The sequence below is a fragment of the Pararge aegeria genome, chromosome Z (assembly GCF_905163445.1).
Source record: "Pararge aegeria chromosome Z, ilParAegt1.1, whole genome shotgun sequence".
Classification (NCBI taxonomy): Eukaryota; Metazoa; Arthropoda; class Insecta; order Lepidoptera; family Nymphalidae; genus Pararge; species Pararge aegeria.
The window spans coordinates 4,119,658-4,145,602 of NC_053208.1; the positions used below are offsets into that span (position 1 = coordinate 4,119,658).

The following is a 25,945-nucleotide window of genomic DNA, read 5'->3' on the forward strand; positions in this document are numbered from 1 at the left end:
CGTGTTATGCAAAAATTCTAGCAATCTATCCATGGGTTCATAAATGAGATTGGTTAGCAACGATCTCCTTCGACTCGTCAGTCGTCGTTATAGCCCCTATTTCACTACGTATCACTCCTTTCTCTTAGTAGAGGAAGAAGTATTAAATGGTACCTTTATTTCTTATGGAGATAAAGGTAGTTGCGCGCTCCAACACACGCGCGCAACGGTGGACTCCTTCCTGTACCCGCCTAGAAAAGAACGCCCGGAGTCCCCCCCCCCACCAATACTACTATTCATAACTTTATAAGAGAAATGCATAATAATTAATAAACGGCGCATAGTCACTGAGTGTACCTTATACCAGTGCGTTCCACGGTTCGCGTCCTTAAAAAACGACTCAGTGAGATTATACCTTCTACTGCACCCGGGTACTACGTTCGAAATGATATATCTATTTATTTATGTGGTCCAATTTTACTCAATATTATAAAATAGTTCTGTAATAATTACTATTAGGTAACTGAATTTCTATTATTTATTACAAACAAGGTCGCGTGTTTGTAACAAATTTGAATAAGTTGGCTTTGCGTTTTGTGTATAATCGCTGTTTACGTATTCATCACGCCAAATATATTACAGGAAACTCGCATAACAAAAAAATATTGCGGTACAAGAGTGGTTTGCAGGTACGATTTTCTACTTTGGACACATCAAATTTTCGGCCGTGACTATAACAAAACACAACAAAACGTAGGTACAGTTCCTACCCTGGGACCAGACCTTATTAAGTAATTATAATACAAAATTATCCGGGCCTGATTCAAAGTAATAGGTTCCTGCAATTCAGTCAGGATGCCAAAAACTCCTACTTTTCTTGTAAATACCCTTTAACCAACTAAGTAGTATCGAAAAATAGAGAGAAGCAAGAAAGACAAATATAAATACAAAAAGCAGCCTTATCGCTTGGTGGCAATTTCAGCCAGTTAATACGATATATGATAAGGGAAACATAAAATTATCTCTCGGCTGAATATCTTTCTGTTTTAAATTATTTGAATAAAAGATAAAATAAAATAAGATAAATCAAATGATATAAATTATTTATTTCATACTATAAACACTGATGAGAATAATGTGAAAGATGGATGAAAGAATAAACGAATGAATGTATAAATGAATGTATGAATGAATGAATGAATGAATATATTTTTATTGCACACCACAAAAAGTACATTAAAAAAAGAAAAGTATAACAAAACAACGTATACTGTCTGGTGGCCTTATAACAGATTTTTCTATATCTCTCTATTTTCAAAGTCGTCTGATATAATTTTATTCGTATCTGAACCGTATTTGTTCATTATATTAGAGGTCCAGTTATTATTATTACTTTTGTTTATATTTAGATAATATATCAAAAGTGCCACCTAATAAATATATTTTTATACACTTAATATGACTATAAACATTTATATTATATACATAACAATAAATAAATAGTTGTTGTTGAGCCGACCGTTATTGTTCCGATCGTCAATGGTTTTCTTGCGAAAAGCGAAAACCAACATCTTAAGAAGCTTTCGCTTGGTTGTTGTATCAAGGGTCGGATACAGAAGGCAGTAGTCCTTGAAACGGCACGTATTGTGAGGAGGTTCCTCACTCTGGAGCCTTGACCGCCGGTTGATAGGGCATTTCAAAGCCCCGCAAGCGGGAGGATGTATATTTTTCGTTATGAATTTTCAATAGTTTTTTTTTTCAAGCATTGTTAAGAATTAAAAATAAATAATTAAATATACTACGACAATACAAACATCGCATCTAGCCCAGAAGTAAGCGTGGCTTGTGTTATAGATACTAAGATGAATGATGAATTGTGGGAATCGAACCCAGAGCCTTGGACTCAGAAAAGAGTGTCGCTGCCCAGTGCGCCAATCGGCCGTCAACCGCATTATATTATGATAAGCATTCTTGACTTACTTTTCCCAAAGGTTATCTTGTAGAGATTTCCCTAGCAATAAAACCGCATTTCTATGCCAATACCTGTGAAAATAAACAGCTGCATTAGCGTCACTTTTAAAGAACCAGTCTGCAATAAAATGTTGTCATCCTTCTATGTATTTTTACTACCCAGTGAAAGTATGTAGACAACTTGGGAGTGCAATCCATAATTGAGTAGCTTTCACAGTATTAAATTTTAATTTCTTTGCTCGAGCTTAGTGATTTTGGCAGTCTACGAGAATGTTTATCCATCTATCTTTTTCTCTATTGGTCGTCGTGACTTCCACTGTAATGTTTTAAGACCCATTATTTTTCAATAAATGTAACTTCTAACTTTCGCGTGTCTTTTCTCTTGTTAGTATAAGAACTGATATACCTACCACCTGGTTGCCAGTATTTTATTGATCATAGATTATCCGGTAAAAGAAGTCTCATTGAAAATAATCTGAAGTGGCAATTCACATATTAAATTAAAAATTTCGATTTTTCCCAATTTTTTGCTATATTATTTTTCTTCAGTTATTTTTTTATTAAACCATCCCAGTGTTAAGGCGAGACAAACAGTGGAGCGGTAGCTAAGTATGGTCGTGGGGTATGGAACAATCCGATGGTGATGTTTTTGAATAAATTTTGAAAACCCCAGATGAAACACAACTACTTTTTGACGAAATAACATCATATTATCTTAACTATTCAGATTTTACGAATCCAAATATTTTTATATTACCACTACACAGTATACTTATACATTATATAGGAAATACTCACAGAGACTTCTTCTTTCGTTAAATAAGGAATGCTAGTAGTATTCTCCCCATACTGTGAATGCCAATGCCAAGCTGTAGTGGCACAAGTATCTTCTCTCGTAGGCAAGATGAGGCCTGTACCTGAAATCCTTCTCTCGCAGGCAAGAGAGGTTGAGAGCTTGGAAGCTCCAGTTTACTCAAACCACGGGAGTGAATAACGCCAATTTCCTAACCACTCAGATTTATTATAATTCAATAGTTAATAATATTTTGACCCGACATGGGTATCGAACCTGATGACCCGTTGGTGAACATGATCAAAGATCACATAGGCATAGTAGCTTATATAAGAACTTTCTAAAGAGATGGATACTCAAAGAGTTCACGTGCCTGAATTACTGCGTCACATTAAAGCAAAATTATAGCTAACTCGTAGAAATTTACCTTTTTCGAATAAACAAGTTTAAAACCACTTTTTCACTCATCTCGACTTGAGAGCGGTGGAAAATGTAAAAGAAATTTCTATTACAGTGCGAACTGCGGGAAATACAGCAGAGTTGAAATTCAAATTTTTAACTATCGAATTCTAAAACTCCGCGATTAATATTCTGAAAGTTTGTCGGGCGATCATCGTAAATTTATTAAAGCTCGCGTGCATTATTTGGTGTAAAGGTGGAATATTCGCTGGAAATAAATGTGAATAAAGTTTGTACATGCTATGGAACGGGCCATTTTCCAACGGGATTATTAATGTGTATTTGCATTTGTACGGTGTTAGCTTAATCATGCTTAGTATGACAATAAGCAAAACTACATTTACCGTCTTTTCCTGCGGCGTTTTCGGTGGCGAGACTCTTCGGTCGGTCGCCGGTGATATTTAGGCACCATCAGCATAGACCCACCACGCTTCTCCAATGCGGGCTGGTGGGCTTTATCCACAATCAATAGTTATAACGGGTACAGACAAATTTGCAGGCTCTCCGAAGCACGGCGGTTGACGCAGCCAATTTCCTAACTCCAAGCTGGTACTGTAAACAATTTTAATGGAAAAAAAATTGATAAAAGAGAACCGACTTTGTAAAATAAATATTTTCTCCTAAATTCATAAGTCGGTGCCAAGTAAAATGTAATGCCGTTTATATAGTAGCACGGAAAGTGTCTAGTAATTTTCTAAATTTTTCTTGGCACCGACTCAAAAACCTGTCAACTGTCGTGAAAAATATTTATTTCTCGTTGCTTTTTTGTCCATTTTTTTTTTAAGTGTGTATGCTTGCAATTATTTCTAAATTATATTGGTTAAAGGTTAATTTCTCATACCCTTTTACAAAACATCTTCTGGAAGCCAGGGCTTAGGTTGAGGAGTTCTCCCTGCACTTCACCATCAGCTCTTTTATTGCGTGGCATAAGATGCTATAAAATATAAGATGATATATCGACACATACATAGACACATCACAACCGCAGCTAGTATTATACTTATTATTGTATAATTACGGTGGCCATCCTAGGTCTTCAACAAATCACTATGAAATTTTAAGAGAACCCTTGATTTTTTCATGATTCCTCAAATAACTCTTCACCAAATTTAAATGGGACCACTTCTGAGGTATGACGTACCAAAACATGGGCACTGGTACTGTGTTGATAAACTTTAGCCGTACATTATATGTATCTTGGGGAGATTTTTACATGGTATTGTTTTGACTGCTCGTACTTACCCTGCGTCTCTGTTAATTTCGTCGATCCAATTATGGGGGGTTCTTCTCCGTTGGGGGATTGTCACTCGAGGGGTTCGAGTGATATAATGTCTATTTAGCCTTTGATTGCTTGGGAGAGATCGGTCACGTGATCTCTGTTTTCTTATATTCTTTTATATTTGTTTTTCTGTGGTGTAAAAAAAAGCGTATTCTTCTATCGACGTTCCGTACTAGATATCACCTCAGGTATACGTATTTTTTTCTTAACTGCCTCGTTGAGCTCACCAATAGAGCTAGTTTAACTGCAGATCACGAGGTCCTGGATTCGATTCCCTGGTCAGGCCAATGAATAGATCGACATGAGTTTGAGCACATTAACTGTCTGTCCAGCGCCGGATCTCTTCCCACTCGTGTCAGAGCTGCCATTCCATCGGGCTATGAGAGTATATAGAATGCGCATAAGTTTCCGCATTCACTTGTGCAGTGTAACATGTTGCGTGTAATTGCATCTCTCTGGATATTGACCACCGTGGCTAAACTCGGTCAGGAAAACTGTTTTTTTTCTTGGTCGCGCGCAGATGATTTCTCGTCATTGGTTCTTCATCACTTTTGACGGGCAATGTGGCGTATGTTTGTTCTCAATTCAAGGAAAATTACATTTTAAAATGGTGCCATACTACCAGGTCCACTTTTATTTCCAAACTATATCATTCGCGGCCGGACGGCCCGCGGCATTTTTCTTGCTTTTTGCATTTCTTTACCCGTTGCACCTTCTCATAGTGTCATTTAGAATGATGTAAGGATACATCAATTCAAATCTGTCCAGTCATTTAGAAGTTGTCTTCGAATAAAGAGACTCAAAAACACGATTTCATACAATAATTCGTATATTCATACGAGATTCCTGAAAACATGACACTCACTAAAAATTTTGACGAAAAAAAGCATGTAAACGACATTTTATTATTAAAAAAAGAAGCTTCATACCGTTGGTGTCTCGTTTTACTCCATTTCCCGCAGCTTTGTAAAAGATATTCGGTGCCACTTTGTGGCAGAAAATTTGAACGGGAAATATCACGTAGATAGAATATTCATAAAACGAAAAAGATTCTTCAAATATACTAGGACTTTTGAGTGAAACTTGGGAACGTGAGGTTTTCATATTAAAAGATATTGCATCGTGGAACCGAAATGCAATAAACTTGAAAGTGGCGTACAAAAATTACCCACAAATGTTTTGACAATATTCCTTGACTTATGTTCAGTATTTTTCAATTCAGTCCTTCATTATTATCAGAATCTATTTGCAACGCGTGGAAGCGAGATATAGGCTAACGAAAGGGCGTGTTTAAACTTTTGGATTGGCACCGTGGTTAAATGATCTCAGTTGGAAAATTAGGTTTCAGTATGCCAAATATGAATTTAATAGGTAGTTTGGCAACTTTCTACAGCGGCTAGCTAAATTTGCTGTCATGTGAGACACAGAATCGGCCTGCATGAAGACATTGATAAGAGAAAGATCATAGTTCACTCCAGCCAGTTATCGTGGAATGTTCAACCTTAGAAGCGGATATGGGAAAAATTAGGATAAACTGTAGCTTTGAATGGGTAGTAGAAATAAAAAACTCAATTTGCAACTCAACTCAACTCTTAGTTCATATACCAAATTTATTTAAAATAGTATCTATGAATAAAATTACATGCATTTGTTAAAACATCAACGACGACATTGACAAGTATATAATTGATTTAAACGTTATTATTATATAATATAACTAGAATTAAATTACATATTACAATAATTATAAATACTAATTACATAAAATCGATACCCAAGATAACTTATAATAATGTTACATAAACAATAATCATACTGGACGAATAATTTCGGTAATGTTAAACTAATATATGTAACATAGTGCATCAATATCTTTATCAAATCATTAAATAGAATTACAATTTCATTATAATTTATTCTCTCTTTACAACCTTTAGAGTTGAATAAATAATAAATATTGAAAACTAGATAGTATTTATTAGATCAAGAGTTTTTTTTGTAAATAGCTACTTGTGTTTTATTTGTATCTTCATTACTCAAAAATAAATAGTACAAAGTACTTATATAAATAATTCTGCAACCTGGCAAATTAAATAAAAAATTATATTTGAAACTACTTTTTTTTTTTTAAATACCTACTACATCACACGATACACTACACGATAACGATATCCAACAGAATAAAAAAAATTACTGACATACGTTACGATGGGAATTCTCTTTACAACATTTAATATGAGTAAGTTATTTTTTGAACTACATCCTGAAGAGCTTTAATAATTTATGTCTTCAATTACTATATTTGTATACGAGTGAGGAAAATAATGTCAAAATGTAAACCTACAAAACTTATTATCTCTAATTAATGTTCAAGGTACATTAGGTACTTTGATAAAATAAACTCCTTTATCTAAATTTGATTCTTATTCGATAATTCTTGATAAAGATCAAGAGTTATCGAATAAGATTCTGAAATTTATAGTACTAACATCAACTTGCTCTCTTAACATTAGGTAAATCTTTACATATACTAGAACTACACACTATTGTTACTATACTTTACGCCGCAGCATTCCTTGATCTTATTACCGAATAATTATGACACGACCTGTAGTAGTGCCAACATGCAATATTAGTTAGTCGATATAAACTAGAAACGGACATAAATTAGTGATATCTGCATATCGTCTGAGAAAAGTACAGAAATCCTTTGTGGGGATGGGTATATGCTTTTATAACATGATACCTAAGGTAATAATAGATCCTACCTTTACCTAAGTTTAAACAATATATTAAAACACATTTAATAAATCGTGGTTACTACACGATTGATGAATTCCTAAACGACAAGGCTGCTTGGAAGCAGGCCACTCCGCTCCCATCTCTCACAAAACAGAAAAATTCTAAAGATTGTTAAACTTTAAAATGATGTTGGAAAAGAGCAAAACTGCTGAGTTTCTTGCCGGCTGTTCTCAGTGGAATCTGCCTTCCGAACCGGTGGTAGAGTCACTACAAACAGACTTGACGTTTCATAAGTGCTTATTAATTCGGCCTACTTGAAATAAATGAATTTTGAATTTGTATATTGAATTAGGCTAATACAAAATTACAAGAAGATCCATTAGGTGTTGGCTTAATCCAGCTAACGGTAAAGTTATTAAACAGTTCTATATAGTTTAAAGCTAAAGTTGACACAAAAGATAAGGTATTTGAAATGAATTGGGAAACCATTATTACAACAACAAGTGCTTAAGTGGTTATCTCCGACTTTGATATTGACGACCTGTATAGCAGAAGGTCCCGAGTTCGAGGGTCGGCTCGAGCAATTTGGGAATTTATATGTTAAGAAATTTATCTGGTCTGGTCAGGCTTTTCCTGTGGCTAGTTAACACTATATTGACAAAAACATGACGCCGATTTAGCGTTGCGGTACGATGTCATGTATTAACCGATTAGGGGTATGAGTTCATTAAAACTGCCATAACCTCCAACAGATAGGCCCGTCATCAAGACTGCGTCATGCGACAATAAGTTTTTTTTGAGGGCTGTTACAAAATAGAAAAGAATACAAATCGTTACCTTGTATTGATTAATCTAATTATTATAAACAAATAATAGAAACAAGAAGAAAAAGAGAAATATATATGTCGCGAATAAATGTAAAGTTTTACGCTCACAGTTGGATATAGGTGAAGTCGCACATGGCATCAGGTCATTATGCGCATGCGTGACCGTTAGAAGCCCTCCATGGGGTTTCCCGTGATGCGGCTACATGAGTACGGCCCGACGCAGTCTGAACTCGCTAGACCGTAGGTACCGATTATAGTCGACCTACTTTCGCGATGACGCACGCCACATTCTACAAATACCTACTAATTTTTGTTTACGTTTCACGAATCGTACAACTCCAGCACGGCTAGCAGGGAATGGACAACATTTTATATTCTCCCACAGCTTTAGGTATTGATAATAACAATATTGCCTTTTTTTGCAAGATTGCTTGGTGTACTGAGCAAGATCTTATTAAAATAAAGTGAATACTTAGCCATAATCAACCACGAATGACATTTTAAATTAAAGAAAAAAAAATACTAGTTTGTACTGTAATGAGAATGCAAACCTGTTTATTACAATTACAACCACACAATTAAAACTATTTCATATAAACTAGATCAAGTGAGTGTGAAAAATTCAATTTAGTGATGTCACATACTAATTAGTCAGATAAAAAATATAAAACTAACTAGTTAAACTAAAACAAACTGCATTACTTGTTGTCTTGATTGCGCAGGTTGTACATGACATGTTTATTTTATATCTTGTACCTATAATCAGGGGGATATAATTTTGTCTCCCTCCTATGCTAGCTGTGCCGTAATAGGCGTGATAATAATGAATGTCGCACGTCTATGTAAACATAATTTTGTACCGCTTGAACTTCGAGGTTGAACGCTCATTCACCCCGTTGGCTAACGTTGTCAAGTGTCGCCTGCACCAAACCAAAATGTTTCCGTAAACTGCGCGACGTGTTCAAATACTTTTGGAGGCGTTCCATTTCCTGTAGCTACGAACTGTCATTTAGCAGCGAGGATTTAATGGCCTTATTCAAACCGAGTTCACGTCGACATCAACTATTTTAATAATAATATTTTGTAGACGCGGATCCAACAAATAGAACTGGACCAGCTCGGTATTTAAATTTGCGTAACCTACTAATTGCTCGAGACACCTGGGGACGTTCTGCTCTCATGAAAATCTCCTTACATATTAATATATATAAAGCAATTATTTAATTTCCTCGTTAGCATTTGCCTCTTCTCCGTCTGAATACCGCCAAGCTGAAGTACGGACTGACCACGCCTTTGTCTCTTTGCACCGGCAACAGTATATCTGTATATAACCTCTTGTGTACTCCCCCGAAGCGTACCGAATGATACACCCTTTCTGTCCAGCACAACAAAGCCATAAAACTTTTCGTCGTGAAGAAGTTCACTCAAGGTCTCCGTGTGAAATTTATTATCACACTGGTAGAGGTATGTCTTCACGGCTTTGAACGGCTCAAAACATTCGAAAATCTTTTTTGATTTCTTTTCTTCGCCTATAATATTACCGCAGTAAATAACTAGACCCCTTTCTGGTATATCTCTGTACGACCGCAATTTTTTAATTATGGTGTTCAGTGCAGTAATCACGGGATATTTGTTTGATCTCGACTTTATTTTCTCTGCGGCCTTCAACTCGATCTTTAAGATTTTGCATAATCTTTGGCCGGGAGGTATTATCAGAGTTATTAATGAGTTTCGTGACCCTTTAGCCTTTCCCAATTCTTGGATTACCTTCTTGATCTTCCAAATTCCAACGGTCGGATCTGACGCCATTTCTTGGATAAGTCTTTCCATATCAGTCATCTTAGCTGATAAGGATAAGAAAATTTTATATGAGACATTTTATATATTCTTATGGTTTCACTTACCACTAAAGATTGTTTGTTTGTGCCGATAGCACAAAATAGGAAATAGATGTAGTTAAAAATAGTAGCCCGATGTGTTTTTTTTAATAATGTAACTCCGTACTAATATTATAAATGCGAAAGTGTGTTTGTTTGTCCTTGCTTAGCCCCCTAAATAAGCAACCAATTCACTTGATTTTTGGCAATGAGCTAGTTGGAAGGACGGAGAGTCTCATGGGCATTATATTGAAGACATATAAACCCCGGTAATTAACGCGGACCAAGTCGCGGGCAACAGCGTTGTAATAATAGTTCACGGACAAACGGATGGTCCACCCGTGGTAGTTGTTAATGGGTTCCAACGCCATCACCAACTACCATCGGTTGTTAGTGGTAAATAAAGGTAATGTCCTACAAGGTGCAGCACTGTGCAAGCCAAGACGCATAAGGCATCTCTTATGCGTCTTGGCGCTTGGCAGAAATAAGCATGGCGCTAGTACTTCTGCGGACGAGCTCTGTCAGAGAAATCACTACTACTTGAACATAATTCGAATAAACTATTTTTATTTTTAATTGGGTAAAATCAGGCAGTAGGAGAGTAGTAAATATAATAAGGTTTAGTTTTGCTAAATTAAACTAAGCTAAGTGAATTGATACGATACAACGCCTGCGCGATGTGACGAAAGAGAAGGACAATATCGGTAGGCGGTATCGGTGCCGCCTGCAAGTACCAACATAACATCTCCTCGAAACTCATTCCGCTTTATCTGCGAGCTTTTAAACTGGGGTTGACGCAAACAGCGAGTAGGTACGGCCGCTGATATACAAAATAAAAGACTGCGATATTTTTTGGCGGCATTTGCTGTAACGCTCTATTGACTTATGTCGTATTATGAGGCATTTAATCAACCCTCTTAAATTCTGATTGAAATTAGTTTGAATCAGAAAAGTTAAACATTATCATATAGTTATTGTGAATCATGAATTATTACATCAATTAAAACTGTAATTTTAAAATATTTTTTTGTCAAAATATATGAATGTCAGTATAGAATTAAAATAATTATTTATTGAGATAATTTAAATTTTGAAAATCGAAACAAAATTAAAATCTTGATTAGTATTTATAAAATATTTTGATCACAAGTTTAGAAAGCCCTTGAGTTGGGAGCCTATAAAGATTTGCCCTCTTCCACGTTGGATGCCAATTATTGTGACGACATATATATTATATGTAAAGCGACATATTATAGAGATAGAGATCTTTGGTTTCCAGAAATGTGGTTTATTAACACAACTTTTTGTGTAGTTATAATCACCTAGAGAAGTTTCAAAAAATACATGTCACGGATAAATGTCAAACCTACTAGTTCACAGACACACATCACGGTTAAAAATTGTATAATACATTTTACAGTAAAAGTCAATGACTAGTAAATTTTGCTACACCATGCGAAAAGCAGCTGCTAAGACTGTAGAAATTGATCATTGTGGTGTCTACATCTCCTGAATGTTCTATGGTGTCGGAGCGAAACGTGTGTAGAGATTATATTGCGTAAGATTGGTTTGGTGTAGTAAGATAGATAGAAAGCGTCAAGCTGGTTTTTTGTGTAGGAACTTTATTGAAACTATTCTTTCTTAGAGTTTTTAGCTGAAAATCATCTTATTTGCAGTATCCAATCAGCCATTGGCGTGGCGACGCGAAATGTGCGTAAAATCGAGCTTTCCATTCACACTAAACAAATAAAAAGGAAAATATTTTTCCCTTTAAAATACTAAATAATATTCTGTTTTGGAGGCTATCATATTTTTCGATTAAGTTAAAATATTCTGCGGTGGCACAAATTATTTCGAACGTGAATTCGGGGCGCCCTCAAATTTCCGCTCGGGGCAGTTACCCGTCCCCCCTACTCCTCTATCATCCAGAACTTGGCTGCTGCTCATATAACATGAAATTAGTATACCGTTACAGTTCATTTAATTCTTTAAAAAATCATTAACAAGTTGTAAATAATTTGTATATATCTGGGCAAATAAAGCGACTTGCTTTATGCCGTTTTTTAGTGAAAAAAAACCATACTAACGTTTGTAAAAATCAAGTTATCCCTAAGCTAAAAGTAACTGTAAAAAAACCACGTATTGAATCCGAAATATGCACCGAATATTATCAAGATCGGCGCTGCACTTGAGCCGAACATAGATTTCAAACGTACTTTGTATTTATGTGAGAAGTACTTAGATATAAATACAAGGGTACAATTTCGTCGGCGAGTTCAGAATAGCGTAGTACTTATCGAGTGCATTTTTAATACTAACTGCCTTTCATCGAGCTTGCCATGTGCCCTAGACGAACTAGCTTGTTATTTCTGTACAGACAGCAAAACAACACCAACAATGTTTTATTTTTGTTTGAAACCCTTTTAGGTGATTGCATTTTCATCTCTATTTTTGTTCTTTTGATCTCGGAAGAATAGAAACCCCAACTGACTTTAAATTGTAAAGCAGTATTTTCAAAAATTATTAAGTTTAGCAAAAATTTATAATCTGTTTAGTTTTTTGCGTAACTCTAAATTCAATCTCATTTCCTTTTCTGACTTTAAGTTTTATAGCATTATGACCAATATTTTATTCAGTTGTCACTTGAATTATTTGCGTTACCTTATTAATGATATAAGTTTAATTTTTTTATTGTCTGTTCTCCAGAAATGGTCAATTAGGTACACTAAACGAGGCTATCACCGCATAATCGATAATAATATGTATGATTTCAGGCAAAAATATTTTTTAAGTAAGTATACTTTATCTTATTTACTGACGGTACTTTGAATATAACATGCTTACTCTATCAAAGAAACTCTATAACTGTATTGGCTTTTCAGATTGCTGCGATCAGGGTTAAAACACGCTACTTAATAAATCGTTAGAAAGTTTATAAGTCGGAATAACTAGGCATCAATAATTTGTATTTATTTGATTGATTACTATGATTCTACCTAAGTTTTACAACTTTGCCACTATTTTAGTTTGAATAATTGTGTTGTATGATACAAGATAAGCAAAAGCAAAAGCATTTTAAATTCAAATTCAAATTCAAATTTCATTTATTTCAAGTAGGCCTTAGATGTATGCTCTAGATGATAGAAAATAATCAACGCGTTTAGAATATAACCAGGGAAGCATCCTATACAGAGTGTCAGCTGTGTGGTGCGGCGGCGCTTTAAATTCAATAAAAAAAAAACACCCCGCTAAGATTGTTGTTGGCTTCTTCTTAGACCAGGACGCGTTTAGGAACCCTCGTATCTTTAGCTCTAAGTTTACGAATATGGTTAACGCCATCATCTCACTACCAATATAATATAAGCACTTTTGAAACGTCAAGTCTGTCTGTTTGTAGTGATTCTACCACCGGTTCGGAAGGCAGATTCTACCGAGAAGAAGCCGGCAAGAAACTCAGCAGATGCTCTTTTCTAACATCAACAATTTACATTTTGCATTTTAACATTCATTTTTCTATCTTGTGAGAGCTGAAAGCGGAGCCGGATGCTTCCAAGCAACCTTGTCATTAAAAAATTCATCAATTGTATAGTAACCTCGCTGTAATATTTATTTCATCTGTATAGTAGATATACCGCTATAATACAGCTTATCAAAGTTCTTGCTTTTAGTTGGTATATTCAAGTACAAAAGGAATGAGTAGGTATTGATAGTCAAAGTTTAAAGTTTGCTTAGGATAGAGAGCATCGATGACATTGATTTGAAGGTTTATGTCATCATTTTATTCACTGTTCATTCATTTACCGTTGAATCTAGAGTGCAAATGTTAAGCTCATTGGTTGTCACCTATTTTTCCATTAGTTCATATAAAGAAATAAAATTAATTTGCTAAACAAACCAACAATTTAAAAAAAAATCTAATATTTGTTCACACTTCATTTTATTTCATACTAATATTATTAACTAGATGTTCCCTCCGGTTTCGCCCGCGTTAATTACGGGACTCGTAAATACTGCCACAAAGTCTACACCTTGCACAATAAATCAGATGCCAAACGTAAAGGTTTTCTTTATCGTGCGGAAAATGCCAAATATTCAAACCTATGATATTGGTAAGTACAGATAGTATTTTAACATATTTCAACAAACGACTGAAGTGTGAGTGAATTAAATATCTAACATTGCCAATCGTTAATGCCCGTTCCGAGGACATACTCCCTTTTTGTTTTATTTTACTAATAATAATTGACCTTGAATTCGCTATAACATATGACTGCATTAATAATGTGTGTATATTCGTTGATAGCGCTGAGTAAGCAAAGTTGATCCAAGTCAGTAAAGAGATGGGTGCCCGTCTTTGGAAGTTAGAAAGATAATTTGGCATCCATCAGCCTCAGCTCCTATCACTAACAATAAAATAGTAATCGTTAAAAGAAGAATCGAAATCGCATTTTTGGTTGGTTCATTTGCTTACTAGGAAAATTCCTAACATTTTTTTCTTAGTCCTAGGCACAACTAAACTGATCATAAGCAAAACTTCTGTATATTTGATAGAAGCAGGCGTTACTTTGCGGAAGACCCTGATACGAGTTCACCGAAGATTTCGACTATGAACGCCTGAGAAAAGTAAAACTTGCAAAGAATGTTGTAGTTGCGTAGCTTGGAGAGAAGATTTAATCATTCATAACTTGAAAGCTTACTCTAAACAATAACGCAGAGGCAATTCAATTATCTAAAGTTTGTAAAATTCAACACGGTTACCTCGAGTAACCGGTTAGTTGTTGCAGCTTTAATTAGGAAGAAAACAAATTTCTGCCCCTGGTAACTTTGCTTTAAGGTTCAGTCTGACTGTTTTTCATTACGAATGGTAATGAAAAATAACAGTGGCCTGTTAGGTACGTTTAGTTCAGTAGTATAACTAAGCTAGAGCTGTAAAACTTTTAACATATCGATCCATGTCGGAATACCCTATAACCGTCCACAGCTGGATTAAAGGCCTCTCGCAACGGGAGCATTTGCCAATCACATGGTTAATCAGTGGTTTATATTTTCTACTTACCATCTGCTAAAGTTTTAATTATAAAATTTATATTTTTTATATCAACTTTATAAAACTTTATGTACTTTTTGTTTCGTATATCTATGGGCTTTTAGAAAGTATAAAATTGTTACCATTGTGTTTTTAGACAAAGGCGCAAAATATAATGCAGAGTTTTATGATATCTCATTGCAAGGCTCTGAAGTCTAGTTTAGTCGGAGCTTTAACAGATAGTCATCTTTAGGTATATTTATATCTTATTTTACTAAGCTGACGGTCGGTATTATTATTATAGCTAGAGTGATAATAAGTAGGTAATCGTGAAGCCTTCCAGCTTTCATTGGAGTATCGTGGAGGGTATAAACTCTAAGCCCCTGGAGGCATGCGTCTAATAGTAAAACAATAATGTAGGTAAATTTATGATGACCGTAAGCTAGTGATTAGAATTTTATAAATCAGATGTTTTTAGGTTTGTTGTAGCATTCCACGTATCGAATTAATCTCGTAAAAAAAAAAAAAACGGACAAGCAAAATTCACTTGGAAACTTATACAAATTTAGACAAACGTATCGAGTCCAGTTTCAGACGAAAGGTCTTTTGAAGAATGACTGTCATGAAGATAGACTTTTGCATAACCCTTTGTTTTAGCATTCTAAAGCGTGTCTCAAAAGTCCCATACAATCTCGTGTCCGCGTTCAAAGTATTAAAGGTCTTAGATTTCGTGATATTTTTTTGACATTTGCAAAATTCACGTAGTTCTCTTATAGGTACCATGAATCGGACAAGTATCCTCGGATACCACCAATTTTCTATATTTAATCTTTATTGGTAGCGACGTTGTTATAGGTATATATCATCTTAAGCTGAATGAAGATAAAGTCGCTGAGAACCGCTAGCTTGTTTTACAAGGTAATTCAGAAGAGGGTTGATACTTATAGGACACCAACAATATTAAGTACTACCTGACCCGTGCAACTTTGTCTGCACCAAATCGTTTATTTTCTAAAAATGAATCCTAGCTAGATAGATTTATCACCCCCAAAACCTAAATACTAAATTACATGAAAATCGTTGGAGCTGATTCCGAGATTCCAAGAATTATATACAAGAATTGCTCGTTTAAAGATATAAGATAAGATAACTGTCGAAAAGTAGATAGTAGTCGGTTTTTAATGAGTAAAGTAGGTACCTTCATGATTTGAATTAAAACTTTTCCCCAACAAATGTTGGGGAAAAGTTAGATTCGGAAACTTCTTTCGGGTAGACAAAAATCGTGAAACTCGAGTCTTCGTCAACGACCGCTTTGATAGATTAAGTTTACACGCCTATCAGCAGTCCCGAAAGTTCCAGTTTTTTTGGCGCGTTAGGGAAAAATGATGGCAGTAAATTTTTACGATGCCCGCGCACACCGTCACAAAACTCGACACCCTGGAGTTAGCTATAAGGTTGGACAGTGTGCACTTTTAATTGTCAAAGTCTGCGTTCTCGTTCGGGTGATCTAATTGATTAAATTGTACAAAAATCTCTCTTGTTTGTCCGATAGACTCATGTCTATTAGTATTTATTCCAAATTTAATTATGTTTATTATGTTAATTTCTTGAATTACGTAGAATTGTTTTTTTTTTCATGCTTAAATAAACTTTATTTAACTAGATAATACTTTATTATACAACTTTCTATGTATTAAATATCTTTTTTCTATTGTTGGTGTAGTTTTTTCTACAGACATAAAATAAGGCGAAAGGTAAAATTTTTGAAAAGATTTTTATCTTGTTACGCCAAAGAAATATAAGTTCTAACGCGTGTACATAAGTACACACACACACACACACACACAAACAGGAAACCGGATTATGGAATTTTGATGTAAATCAAAATCTTAGAATCATTAAAAGGTTTACTAAAGAAACTTCATCGCAAAACTGGGCTCAGAAAATGTTACATATTCAGCACAGAGGATGTTATATATTCGTTATATATTCTTAGTTGTGGAATATATGGAAGAGTATAAATATATTGACCACTTAATCTCCTTTAACAGTGGAATGGGGAAGACCAATAGAAGAATAGTAAACCAATGGAAGCATGATAAGATATTCAAAGATGAGCTTTCCAATTACCAAAAAATAATCATCACGTGTAGTATGTATAATGCCATACAACTATACGTCAAGTAAAGTAAGGCAATAATGTTATCCATACTATTTTTATAAATGCGAAAGTAGCTTTGTATGTTTGTTTGTTACCTTTTCACGACTAAACGGCTCAACGGATCTTAGTGAAAATTTGCAAGGGAGTAGATTATATGCTGTAGATGGACTTAAGCTATCTTTAGTCTCAAAAAATAATCTTAAAAGGGTTATGAAAGTTTATTCGAAAGTCCTATGTTTTTGATGTTAGTTACGTGGAAACTGATTGGTAGACTTCACATGCTCGCGAACGTTATAAAAACACTCAGGTATACCTGTTTCCTCGCGATGTTGTCCTTCACCATTAAAGCAAGTAAAAATTTAATTGCATAAATTAAAAATGCATATAACTCAGAAAAGGTACGGGCCGAGAACCAAAGCCGAAACCTTTGCCACTAAGCCATCACAGCTTAATTACCTTCCCGTAAAATAAATTATTATTTCAATAATAAGTTCAAAATAAGCACTTTGTGACTTAAGACATAACATTGGAGTAGGATAGCATTAATTATAAATGAAAGGCGGTCTGACAAATGTGTTTACAAAAGTTTTGCAGTTATTCTTCTTGCGTTAATTGAAATAAACTTTTGTTTGAAGACAAATAACACTTTGAAAACCATTTTGCGTGGGAAGTTTTAACTTCGCTGTGGCTGTGTGCAAATTCCCGACGTCGTCGGTTGAAGTCCAACATAACCCCCATCGAGATTGGTATCAAGATTTTCCCAAAAAAGGAGGGAATTATTTTCATGTTAACTCATTATCATCTATAGCCCATTATTATCCCACGATTGGACATATACTATGTCACTCGCGCACTGATTTAATAAGTGGCAGATCACGGGTTCGGTCGCCGACTTCTTATATTTTCAAATTATTTTTTATTCTAATCATACGTAGAGATTTAGCGTACCGGTACGATGCCACACAATGCAGATAGAGAAAAGGTTTTAATATAACTTTCGTACCTCTGACAGTTTGGCCCCCTACCATCTTAAACTGCACCATAATTTACAAACGGGCGAGATTTCAGTTTACTGCTAACTTAAAGTAGACCATAGGATTTAAAGCTTTCCACGCTACTCCATTTTAGGCTGGTGGGCTTAAAATGAACATTATCACATGCTAGTCATAACATATAAGCGTTGACAGTGGCGTGCACCTAATATATGCACAAAAGCACTGCCTAGTCTAAAATTTATATATAACTCGTATTAGCTTAGCGTTAGCTTTGACAGTTTTATGCAATTTTCCTGCTGAATGCATACCCTGGCTAGAAACCCAGTACACGCCAATGAGCGTTAATAGCCCAGTAGGTAGGAGGTCACAGTAGGGGAGCAGAGTTCGAATCCCAGCACGCACCTCTAACATTTATAAGTTATGTGCGTTTTAAGCAATTAAAATATCACTCGCTTCGTCGTTGAAGGAAAACATCGTGAGGAAACTAAAGGTATCTGGAGTGCACCAATCCGTACTGGACCAGCGTGGTGGACTACGGCCTTTACCCCTTCTCATTGCGGGCGGAGACCCATGCCCTGTGGTGGGCCGATAGTGGGTTGATATGATGATAAGTCACAACTACCGTCACAGACGGCTTCTGGTAATCTATTTTAACCACAACATTACTTAGATACAGAATATGGTTGATAATAATCCGCTTTGCATTTATAAACGCTATTAACTATACATACGATGTAGTACTGACGTAGGTATAATCTGAGATAATAGGTTGCCGACTTAGTATACAGAATAGATTATTCCGCTTCATCTCTCACTAGCTGCAAAGTAGCTGTTGGCTATTAATACAAGCACTCAGTTACTTCAAACACTTACGTGCTAATTGAATCCCGCACGCGGGAAAATTTTATCACTTTTAGTTAATTGATGCGGAGGTTTAAAACGTAATGTATATTTCATCACACTTGCTCGTAAACAGAACCCTATTTCGTCGGTGTAAGGCTCATAATCCAATATATTAGACACGCGTGTTTAATTTTGAAATTACCATAGTTGTGTTTTGTTTATGATGACCCTATTAAGTTTAGTTTGCACCTTACTAAATGTTATAAGAATCAAGATGGACCTCTTTTAGTTTAGCCGGGCAATAAAGATATTTTTTTAACCAACAGAGGTTTTTTTCGGCTTAAAGTAGGCATTTCCATATACTTTTACCAAAAATATTTTTACCTTCTCAATTATGATAGTTCAGTTATCATAACTGCGAAGGTGAAAATATGTTTTTTTTTTAATATTCACAATTCATAACTTATATAACGTTATATTTGAAACATGTTATAAATACGAAAATATTCCCTTTATTATATTTTTGCGCACGATGCTGGCTGTACGTCTAGTTCAAAATCTAGAAAGCGGCCCTGGAAACTTTCATATAGTGGATAAAAGCAAAAATGGTCAAAAAATTTCTGAGAACGCATTAAAGGGTTTGTATTTTTACTCGCTGAAAATCGTTGTACAATGCGTTTCGCTTCGGTACCTTTTAAATAAACATAAATTTGCATTTATTTAAGACTAATATATCCATCTATATAAATTTCTAAGTGGAGAAGCGACGTTATGAAACAGGAATACAATATGCGAGCATATTGAGACTATAAACTAATGTATAGAAAACAGTACGCTCGGCGTCGCAGCGTTGTTCTAATAGTGAAAAAGCGTGAGGCGGCGTAGTAGAAGCAATCTGTCTGCAGAGTATCCGGTTGCAGCGTTATAGATTTTATCATACTAATGAAGTATCATGAATGAAATGTACACGTCGAATATGTAAATGAAAGCAATATAAATGCCAATTGTTCGATGATTGTTCTTACTTTTCCTTAAGAGCATTGAGACCTTAAATACTTACTTCGTTGCCGCTCTGTGCGCTTTTCCATTCAATAATTTGGTTAAGCAACGAGGCCTAATTATTTTTTTTTTTTTCATGTTGAGTACTTAATCGTGTACAGCGGATAAACATTTGGTCACAAATATGGTCAAGAGTAACACATATTGTTTTGTTGTGAAGTATATCAAAGATTAAACAATAATATAGATTTGACCTGCATCTTGGAAACATCTTGGAAAACTCTGCATCTTAAGAAAACGGATATTTTTTCCAATTCTACAAACGATTTATTTGTTTTTTTGTCAATTATATTTGTTATTTTCACTGCACCGATTTAGGATACTTTCTTATCGGAAAAAGACCAAATAAACTGGAACTGTCGGGAATTTAATGAATAAACCTTGTTACCTGAGAATGGTGCAACAGCAAAACCGATAAAGATGAAAATGATAAAATATTTATTTACTCCGTTTTATCCACTCTCCGAACACAGAGCAGAGAAATAATTTAGGTAGGTCTAAGTACGTGTAATATCAAATATTTTTTGGTCCTGTGGCAGGTGGACAGGTGAATACCCCTTGTTATAGTCGTAAAAATGTAATAGGCCCGTTTTGACATTTGTCATCGCGACGTAACTAGTTATGGAACCATAAGACTCGGGACTCGATACTCACGATAAATCAATTCCAGTTTGTATCAGTACTTGATTGATATTATTATGTATTGTAAAGTGTTCGTTTGTTCAAAGTATTCCTTGAACTTCACAAGCAATACGCGTGACTGGCTGTTGATTATACGTCCACTTTTCAACATGTTGAAACAGAGTTAGTACTAAATAACAACAAACACAAAAATCGAATCAAATCACTATGTTTAAATTAATGTCCAAAATAGAAGAGCCATAGTTAACGTAATAGTAAACAATATATATATCAAACTTAAACGAGCGCACAGTCAACTTTACAAGATGAGGAACGAAAAACTGTGGTAGCTAGCCGACCAGAGACAATTCAGATATTGTAAATTACCTTCTTCTTGTAAATAAGTACGTATCTGCCTGCTTTGCATTTATTTTTTAAATAAGTGGTATTTAAGAAATAAATGCATGAAGGGATAAAACGTAACTCCCAGAAGCATTTTCTTGCAGTCTTTACTTCGTAAAGTGAAGGGCTTCAGAACGTAGGTAGAAATGACGAAAGAAAATTATAAAGGAAAAAAAAAAATTTTAAAACATAATTTATTTAACACATAATAAAACAACTATTTAAAAAATAAGATAACATAGAAAACAACAAATTTTTAACATAACTCCAAAATATAATACAAAACTTTTCTATCATGCTACATCCATTTTATTTTCAAACAAATAAAAAAAAGGCAAAGTAATAAATTTATCCCCTTTATAAGAGTTAACAAGGAAAGTACCTAGCGATTTACTACACTTTAACTTGTCACCGACCTAATAGATGCTGTAATTAATTTTTTATTTGTAGAAAAAAAACCGAATTTCTTAAGCAACTAAAAATAGTCGTTTAAGAAAATCGGTATTTTTTCTTATTTTTTTTTAAAATTAATATGTCATAGTTAAACCAATTTTGATTTAATGCATATTTAAATCAAAATTGCTAAGCGGTTTTGCCCAGAGGCTAGGTCTTCGGCTTCAATCTACTTTCGAAGGGGTGAGTTGAAATCCCAGCACCTCCCCACCTCTAACTTTTCTATCTAAGTTATGTGCGTTTTAAGTAATTAAAATTTAACTAGCTTCAACGGTGAAGGAAAACATCGTGCGGAAACCTGCATGCTTGAAAATTCTCCATAATTCTCTCATAGGCGCGAGCGTGCTACAGCCTAACCCCTTGTCAATGTGGGAGGAGACCCGAGCCGTAAATAAATATTACAACAAAAGTAAAATACCAGGTAATAGATAAACTTAACGTTGCTAATAGCCATTTGGTTCCGACAACTAACTTTATAAACGTTCCGACAACTAACTTTGTATCACTCATGCGGGGAAAGTAGTATCTTGACGCTCGCTGTTGTGGTTGAAAAAGAACCGTTTGCCTATTTTAAAATTTGAGTGCGACAAGAATAATTTGAGTGCGACAAGTAAACTTGTCGCACTCAAATGTTAAAATGGGCAAACGGTTCTTTTTCAAATTTGAGTGCGACAAGAATAATTTGTCAAGCAAACTTGACAAGAACAAATTTTAAAATGGGCAAACGGTTATTTTTCAACCACAACAGTGAGCGTCAAGATACTACTTTCCCCGCATGAGTAATACAACAAAGTATGTGCAACAAGTGCGACATCGATTACCCACTCAAGCGAGTGACCGCACTCGCTTCTCTCGTGCGTTCAACTTCGCTTTCGTGGGCAATCGACAACTTGTCGCACTAGTTGCACAATATACTATTATAAACTAACCAATGCAATCCACTCAGGAATTTGAACGCAAACAAGTATTCTCATAGTTTCTAAACCATTTGTGATTTAAACTGTAGCCTAGGTATTTAATATTCTACTTCTGTTTATGTATTTCATAACTTACTGTTTTAATTCGACTAAAGTACTTAGTTATTGTAAAATTGAACCGGAATACACGACAAATTATTTCAGTTCTATTCACTACGCTTTTTTTGTTCTTTTTTTTTTTAACAAAAATGTTATCGACTTAGCAACACCACTGACCTATTTATAAAAGAACTGGACAGTTGACTGGCTACTGTTTAATCACCTCTGGGAATATACATGAGTTCACACTGTTTGGCATATTTACTGTATCGTATACCTTAAATTATTATAGATCTTGTTGTTTTTCCTATCTACGTATATACACGGTGACTTTTTTATTGCCTTACAATATCCTGCTAATCTGTTTAATGTCGTTTTGTCATTGGAAAAAAATAATGAAATAAATAAATTTAAATAAGTATATTACGGACAATAACACAGATCGCCATCTAGCCCCAAAGTAAAACGTAGCTTGTGTTATAGGCACACAAAGCTGACTGGTGAATATATATAAATAATAAACACATAAACACTCAGGCACTGAAAAACAAGTTTATAACACTATCTATTTCCAGTAGTGGGAATGGAACCCACAGCCTTCAATTCAATAAATTTTAGGGGTTTCCTGCAGCGTAAAATAATATTTAAATAGGTACCTAATTTGATTTGAGCTGCTTCGAAATTTCTAAATACAGAAATTAATTTGTATTTTTTTATCACTTGTGTAGTAAACTTTATTTATCCAGAATTTCACTTAAGAGTTTCGAGTCGGCTGTCGAAGTTCGACAATAAAAAAACTATGTCCTAATTTTGTCTTACTCTAGTATAGTCTTTGCACATTGCATTTGCATTTCATAAAAGTGCCTCCTGGTTCTACATGGCCACAACTAACCGCAACTTAGAATTCCACGCGAAGTTCGAGCTCTCTAACTTAGAACAACACTTTAAAAGCTCTCCAGATAGTTTAGACATGTTCTTACACTACCGAATCCACTTATGAAACGCTCAGAACATGTTCTGTACGTCCCACTATACATCGCAAGAAATAGAAAGCCCCATCGACTTAACCTCTACTCGCTCGTAGACTCGCCGGGTCTTCGCCGGCGAAGACGAGGTTGCCTACAGAGTGATTACGTCTCTCACGACAAGCTTACGACAAACTGTATCATTGCTGTCAAACGACACTTTTACATACAAAAAAAATACAAAAGTTTCGTTTGACAGCAGCAATGATACAGTCTGTCGTAAGCGTAAGCAGCAGCATTTTACGCCTGTTGTTCTTTAACGTCATCCGGACGAGAGTCTCATACACGGACGATCGGTGGAGGTTCGCGATATTCCGTTAACAGACGGACGGATGGATAGTTCGATGGACGTACTAAAAGACGGATAAACGGCGGAAGCTTTATAATGGAGTCACGTTCAACCTTCGGGTACATAACCTAAAAAAAAAGAACATAAAATTAAACAAAACAGTAAAAAAAGTAAAAAAAAAAAACTTAAGTTACATAAAAGACACTACATACTTATATTTCAAAAGTAATTTAAATAATCTCTTTAAAATAATATTAATAAAAAATGATAAATGAAGAGATGAAGTTTACGTCACGCATATAACTTATTAATCCCATAGAGAATAACAAAAAACAATTTGACATAGAATATAAAGCAGGCACACGTTTTAAAAGACCTAGAAAAAAGTTTGTATCGAAAAATAATATTGGAATAGAAATGAATTTGATGTCAAAGTTTACATTTATTCAATAGCTAATATTGAATAAATGTAAACTTTGACATCAAATTTAACATCCGAAAAATATTGTTTTCAATAAAATAGTTTAGATATATTTTTTTGAATGTAAACACTATACATGCAAATGTCATTCATTTTATTATAAACTATCGTGCAAAAAGGCAACCCATCCCATTGGAATATACATGGTATGCAAGTTAATAAATAAAACGACTCAGGATTTCCGAACCAAACTTCTATCAATTAATAAAGCTCAATGCATTGAATTCAATTAAATTAAAAATAATTCAATGTCTTTATAATAAATAATAAATATACTACGACAATACACACATTCGCCATCTAGCCCCAAAGTAAGCGTAGCTTGTGTTATTGTCATTAAGAAAGCTGATGAATATTTTTATGAATATAATACACATAAATACTTATAATATATAAACACACAGACACTGAAAAACATTCATGTTCATCACACAAGCATTTTCTAGTTGTGGGCATAGAACCCACGGCCTTGGACTCAGAAAGCAGGGTCGCTGCCCACTGCGCCAATCGGCTGCCAAAATTATTTTTTTTTTGGAACTGAAAACTTGTTTAGCTACTTTAAGGAGTTTGTTATAGAGGGCAAACTTATGGGTTGGCGTCACCAATGACCTCGATATGCTCGCGGCGTATTGCGCTAGCCATGCGGTACGTAGCGGTTTGTTAATTTTTATATCTTTTCGGTTTGTTTATATATCTTTGTTTTTTTTTTACGGTCTTTTTTTATAATTAAATAAGAGAGCGAAGTTTGTGTTAACTAAGTTAACTGATGAAGGTATATCTTTATGAATAATATACGTAAATACTTATAATATGCATGTAAACACCCAGCCACTGAAAAACATTCATGTTCATCCCACAAACATTTTTCGAGAGTTTTCCGTAATGTTTTCAAAGGCGTGTGGAATCCTCCAATCCGCTCGAGGTCAGCAGCGAGGTGGACTACGCCCACGGTAATTGTTGGAGGAGACCAACCCTTGAGTGGGTTGGTCACGATGATCAGGGTATACACGCGTTATCAGACACAATATATTAACAGCTGAGACAGCATGCGTTGTGTTAATACATCAGTGTAATGTATAAATGATCAAATTCATAATAGTAAAATTATATTAAATCAACTCTTATATCATTTTAATGTAAATAACTTACTACACCCTGAGCAGTATGGCTTCACTAAAGGTCGTAGCACAACGGACGCAGGCGCTAAATTTATAAAACATGTTTATGATGCCTGGGAATGTTCACAGAACGCCATGGGTGTTTTTTGTGATCTATCTAAAGCTTTCGATTGTGTTGATCATAAAACCTTGCTTCTTAAGCTAAGCCACTATGGTATCCAAAACGTTGCACTAAATTTGGTTGCCTCTTATCTCAGCAATAGAACCCAAAGAGTTTGCATAAATGATGCAAAGTCTCAGGGTTCAAATACCTCAATGGGTGTCCCACAAGGCTCGATTTTGGGTCCTTTTCTATTTTTAGTGTATATAAATGATCTACCGTACCATGTCAGTGGAACATGCGACATTGTATTGTTTGCAGATGATACATCTCTAATTTTTAAGACTGATAGGAGTAAAGATAACTCTGACGAAGTAAACCGTGTTATGTCGCATGTGTCGCACTGGTTTACAGTTAACAACTTACTTT

The 25,945-nt window shown here is 34.9% G+C and overlaps 1 protein-coding gene across 1 annotated transcript in view; it reads left to right on the plus strand.

Moving 5' to 3' along the window:
* Window positions 1–25,945, plus strand: part of LOC120636112 (gamma-aminobutyric acid receptor subunit beta-like) — a 117,452-nt gene that overhangs the window by 17,166 nt on the left and 74,341 nt on the right. The gene's annotated exons all lie outside the window — the stretch shown is intronic.